Source organism: Tupaia chinensis, unplaced genomic scaffold (assembly GCF_000334495.1).
Source record: "Tupaia chinensis unplaced genomic scaffold, TupChi_1.0 Scaffold000217_1, whole genome shotgun sequence".
In the NCBI taxonomy this organism is placed as follows: domain Eukaryota; kingdom Metazoa; phylum Chordata; class Mammalia; order Scandentia; family Tupaiidae; genus Tupaia; species Tupaia belangeri.
This window is the reverse complement of record NW_006159692.1, coordinates 6,254,762-6,260,851: the sequence shown is the minus strand read 5'-3', so window position 1 is coordinate 6,260,851 and position 6,090 is coordinate 6,254,762. Positions and strand designations below refer to the sequence as shown.

The following is a 6,090-nucleotide window of genomic DNA, read 5'->3' as shown; positions in this document are numbered from 1 at the left end:
AAGTTTCAAGGAAATATCCTTACCAGTTCAAAACTGCTTTTCTTGAAACCATCAGCTGAACTTGCTATTGAAAGTTGTTAGATTACTTATGATATTGTGTGATCAACAAAATGTTGGGGGAAAAGGAATTGAAGACAACTGCAGACAGCAGAGATAGTGTTATAAGAGAGTGGAATAGGGCAGAGGGTCAGACATGGGGTAAAAAACATATATACATGAAAGTAGAAATGGAATATTATGGATGATAACATGCATGATTAAGCCACTATGCAGTTTATTCTAGATGGGAAACCACATTTAGTATGTTGTGATGATGCTCAGGGAATGAATGTAAATTAATAAAAAAAAATTTTCAGAAGAAAAAAAAAAAAGCATTAAAAATACCTATTTGATGACTGCAGTAAGCTATATAGCCCTAGCTAGGTGCTACTTTATAGTATGTTCATTCTATTCACTGAGGTTTATGCCTAAAGTCAGACTTGTGTTCATGGATATGAATATATCAGCTGTGCTTGCTACTGAAAATATTTAGATTTATTAAGATATTTAGTGAAACAATAAAATGGGGGAGGCATAGAAAGCAACAATAGATACCAGACACAGTGTGGGAGGAGGGTGGGAGATGGTAGAGGGTGAAATAGGGAACCAAGGATGGGAAAAAAGGCAAAATATATAGGAAACAAGAAATGGAAAATTATTTGTTGACAATAACACATATGTTGATGTGCTTGATTGAGCCAATATACAGTGTATTTTGAATGGAAAAAATCTCATTTTATATGCTATAATGATGTACGGTGAATAAACGTAAATTAAAAAATGGGAAAAAATTAATTAAAAAAAAATAGTTAAAAAAACAAATTAATTTTCCATTTCTTGTTTCTTACATATATTTTTTTTTCCTCCCTATTTCTCGCCCTCTGCCATTTCCCGCTCTCCTCCCACACTATATCTGGTATCTACAGTTGCTTTCCATTCCTTTCTTTGCCTCCACATTTTACTGATTCACAAAATATCTTAAATTAATATAATTACTTTCAATAGCAAGTTCAGCTGATATACACATATCTGTGAACACATGTCTGACTTTAGGCATGAAACTGTGAGCAGAATGAATATACTATAAAGTAGTACCTAGCTGAGGCTATATAGCTTACTGTGGTCATTAAATAGGTATTTTTTTATTTTTTTTTTAATTTCAAGAAAGGCAGCCTTAATTTTAATAAATCAAAAATTTTAAATGTTAAGAGAACTTTGCTTAAGACAAAGTCAAGAAACAGGGAAGGATTCTGTTCAAATAGTAGGTACATGAACCTATCAGCAGCTCAAGACAAGACAAAAATCCTTAAATCTGGAAAACAAAGCATAGAAGAAAATCATTAATGTTTCTGGTCGAAAGTCATAAAACTTTATTTCACCAGTTCAGTTTCATGTACTTAATCTATCTTCTGTTGTGGTCTTGATCTTTCCATTTAAATTCTGGAAGATAACATTCAACACCGGACTTGTCCCTACCATTAAGTTGATCATTTTTTTAGCTGCTTTTGAACTCTTATTTCTGTGTGTCTGTATTTAGTTTTCCTGATAATAGCACTGCATTCAGAACTTCTTGGAGAGCTGGTCTAGTATCGGTAAATTCTTTTAGGTTTTGTTTATCTGACAATGTTCTTGTCTTTTCTTCTCATATGAAGAATAATCTTGCCAGATATAGCATTCTTGATTGAACTTGTTTTTCACTTAACACTTTGAATATATTTTCCCATTCTTTCCTTGTTCACATTGTTTCCAGTAAGAGGTCCACTATTAGCCTGATGGGATATCCTTTGTAGGTAACTTGACATTTCTCTCTTGCCATTCTTAGTATATTGTCTTTGTGGTTTTGATCAATCTGGCTATGATGTGCCTTGGAGAAGATCTTCTTAGGTTGTTTCTATGTGGGATCCTTTATATTTCTTAGGTTTGGATCTTTGAATCCCTCTCTAGGTTTGCAAAGTTTTCTTCCAGGATTTCATGGAATAGATTATCAATGCCCTTATTAGTCTCTTCACCTTCTGGGATACCAATTATCTAGATATTTGGATATTTACTGGTATCTAGTATTTCTTGTATATTATTCTCATTGTTTTGGGCTTTTTCTCAGTCTGTGGATTTTTCTAGTCCAGAGATTCTGTCTCCTACATCTGAGATTTGATTTTCTGTGTGATCTAGTCTGCTTTTAATACTTTTGAGGGAGGTTTTGATTTCCTGTATTTACAGCCTTCATCTCTAACAGTTCTATTTGATTATTTTTTATGGTGTGTATTTCATCTTTCAGATCATGCAAGGACTTCCTCACCTCCTAGAACTCATCAGCTCTTTTCTACTGCATCTTCTGGAATTCACTGTCTCTCTTCTCTTGTATTCTATTAGCTTTGTCACTATGAATATTCTAAATTCTTTACCAGACATTTTCATGAGTTCCATACACTGTCTACGGATAAAGAGGAGTTATTATTTTCCCTTGGGGGAGTTTAATGTGAGCGTTCAGAGACATGCAGGAAGAGGTGATCTGCAACCTTCCTGCCATTCCATCTTTCTCCCTTTGTGCACCAGATTCAGTGGGAATTGAGGAATATTCTGACCCTAATAGTATTCTGATGTTTGGCTACTGTTAACTTAGACCTGCCTAGGCACTCAAGAGCACAGAGGCCAAGCAGCAAAGTGATGAAGGTAAAAGAAAAAGAAAATGGCAGGTGGCATGGTGGTTAAGGGCACTGGACTCCCACTAGGCCGACCAGGGTTCCAGTCCCTGGCTTGCTTTTTCACTTCTTACCCCCCCACCCCTTGCTTGCTATCTCTCTGTCCTTGTCTGGTCAAATTAAACATAAATAAATAAATAAAGTTAGATAAAATCATTCTTTAAGAAAAAGAAAACAGAGAAAGAGGAAAAAAAACTTTTTTAAAATAAAAAGCAAAAAATGAAAACTATGCAATGCACAAGCACGCCGCATGAAACTAATAGTTCACAGCTCCAATGAAGGAGTCTTCTCTGGAGGCCTGTGCTTTTTTGCCTCTCCTAAATGGGAGGACAGAAAAGCGTGAATTAGCAAGATAAGGGAGGATCTCCTTAAAATATATATTTTTTAATTAAAAGACTGAGAGACAGAGAGAAGGATACAGGGGGTGCCCTACCACTCTGGAATGGGGTCTGGAGGGTGAAGTCACAGCAGAAACTCTTCATTAGTTTTAGTCCCTGAAAGCAATAGTTCATAGCTCCAATGTGGCCCAATAACATGTTTACATCCATATTTAAAAATATGGCAACTCCTTTCTAAATAAATGCTTTTAAAAATTATTATTCAGGTCCAGCTGGTGGTGTGGTGTTTAGGAAGACTGGACGCTACTTGGCAATGTGAGAATGGCACCAGGTGTGTGTGCGTGTGTGCCCAAAAGGAGGGCGAAATGAAGGGGCTGCAGCGTGATCACCCCCCACCCCCATGGAGAGTCCTTTCTCATTCTCTTTCACTCTCTCTCTCTCTCCCTATCCCTCCCTGGTGAGCATATGCACCCTCTGACCAAACAACAACAACAAAATATTGTCCAATGAAATACTATTACTACTTTAATCCTACTATTCTTACTGTATTGCTACCCAAAAACCAAGCGAACAATATTTAGAAAGCTCAAATGACTTCATTTTGAACTTAGTACTTTAAGAACTCCCTCATTTTTTTCAGACAATTTTACACTTGAATTTCTAGCTCCCTCTTCATTTCCTATAGCCTTAGAGATTTAAGATCCTGTCCTAAAACATGACGGATGTGTTCTTCATGACTTCATAGATAATATTTTCATTCTGATTTCTTTCTTTTTGAGAGTTTTTTTTTGCTATAGGGCATGTGCGCTCGCTAGAAAGACAGAGAGAGACAGAAGGACAGAAAGCGAGAAATCACCCCCCCAGGGGGGATGGCTATGCCACAATCCCTTTTCCTCCATTCTCCTTTCGGGGTCTTGGGCAGGCACGCACATGCGCCTGGTGTGAGTTTAAGCCACCGGGTCCTGGACTCAACTGCAGTTGACTACATGGGAGTCCAGCAACATAGCCATTACACCATCTACTGGTCCCTTCACTCTGACTTCTAATTCCAAACATGTAACACCATCTGAAAGGGGTACCTGGTGAAGGAATGGAGTTTCAAATGCAGCTTTATATTCTTAATGTTTTACAGAGTTTGAAAGTTAGGGCTGCAAAAACACGTTTTCAGTTGGAACAGGGATGTAAGACTGGAAAGTTACCTTTACTATAATGAGAAAATCATGCCGACCTTGAACGTGACAACTGCAGAGCAAAGGACAGTGAAGTTAAACAAATGCAAAGTAGTGGACATACACAGAAGTGAGGAAGAGACAGACAGAGAAACGTTCAAGGGTCAAAGGACCAATGTCTAGTTACCTGCCACACCCCCCAGAAAACAAACGGAAGGACAAAAAACAACAAATTAAGCACTAGTCCCTACATACAGCTGGAAAGCTAAAAAATGAAAGTAAGTGACTGGGGGAAATCACCACCTAGAAAGGGCCAGAAAAGGAGCAACTGTACTTCGATTCCATGCTTCCTCTTCGTAGCAATAAGAGCTGTTCTCTTCCTAACTACTCATCAAATTTTCCCAAAATATATATTAAAAAAGAGAAAACATGAGGACTTGGGTTTCCAAAATAAAAATATCTTATTGAAAGAATAAAGCATGCATAGCTTTAAAGATAATTATCCAATAATTAATTTATTTAGATACCTACTGTAATAAAATATCACAGAATGTTTGTTTACATAAAGATATAAAAATGTATAATGTGAACTACTAGAAAGTCAAGAGTATCTGCATAAACCTTCAACAGCAGGACCACTGTTTTACCTCTAGAGGGCGAACTTGGTCTTCTGGAAAATCTCTAGACAAGAAGTTACTCTCAGACTTCACACAAACGAGGAATTAAAATTGAAGATGCCACAATAGCAGAGGCTCCCAACTTTGGTTAACACTGCCCTTTGTGCCTTAGCAATGTTTTCATGATGCCACCTAAACCAGAGAAAATATCTAATGGTTTTGTTTAATAAGTAGCTATGTCCAAACAATTCACTAAGGATTTATTGCCTAACAGTAACCATTTAAATATAATACACATACATATTCTATTTAAATATAATACACATAGATATTCTACTCTTAAAGAACCGCAATTATATTAGTTGGGCAGGTATGTCTGTCTTGCTCTGTACAATTTCTCCAATCCTGAAATCAGTTAGATAGCATCACCCTCATTATCAGTCTCTCACACCACAGGAAAAAAACAGATTCACATAGATATGATGCTGTAAGTAGCATGCATCCCCACATATGGTTAAACCTATGCACTGCTTCAGGTTAACAGTCTGCACCGTATTTAACAAACCAGGCATTATCACCGAATTTGCCTCAGAAAAGTTTAAATTGCCCTTGGTTCCCTGGTGTGTTCGTGGCAGCACAGCAGGGTGCCTAGGCACACAGTGTGGGAATCAGGGTGCTACATGGTTAAATCTCAGCAGCTATACTAACTATTCACTCTTATTGACAAGAAAATAAAATCAACTACAGTAATATCTTTAAATATGTAAAAATTATTTTCCTATATTATTTGGGAAACCAGGTTTGTTTTTTAGCAGTAAAAAGTAAATTAAATACTTAAAATAAGAGTTTTTCCTCCCCACTATGAATGATGATTATTACCTTAACGTGGCTATTTTTGTAAACGTTAGCTGTGTTAAATCTGGTAAACCACAGTTGAAAAGGAGGAAAATAGAAAATACATTTATTAAATAATTTCCTTCCAAGCAAAAACTTCTCTGAATTTTAAAACACTGCAGAATTGATTCAGCCTCCCATTCTCACTCCTTAGTCTCACTTTTATTACTAAGGTGTGCGTGCTCAGGAGTCAACTAAAGCCTGGAAGTCTTAAGAATATGGACATTGCGAGAGAGACTAGAAGAGCTGACTTACAAACATCAGAAGCATACTGTGTGCCCGCCCTTCTTACGCTTACAAAGCTCTTGGTTTAGGTAGAACATCAGAAAAGTGA

The 6,090-nt window shown here is 36.8% G+C and overlaps 1 protein-coding gene across 1 annotated transcript in view; it reads right to left on the bottom strand.

Annotated features, from left to right (window-relative positions):
• The window catches only part of TBC1D12 (TBC1 domain family member 12), a 65,378-nt gene extending 60,328 nt beyond the window's left edge, over positions 1–5,050 (bottom strand). The window contains exon 1 of the mRNA XM_006147653.3: positions 4,893–5,050. The gene's annotated coding sequence lies outside the window, so the exon portion shown is untranslated. The remainder of the gene's footprint in view (positions 1–4,892) is intronic.
• Between the last annotated feature and the right edge of the window lie 1,040 nt (positions 5,051–6,090).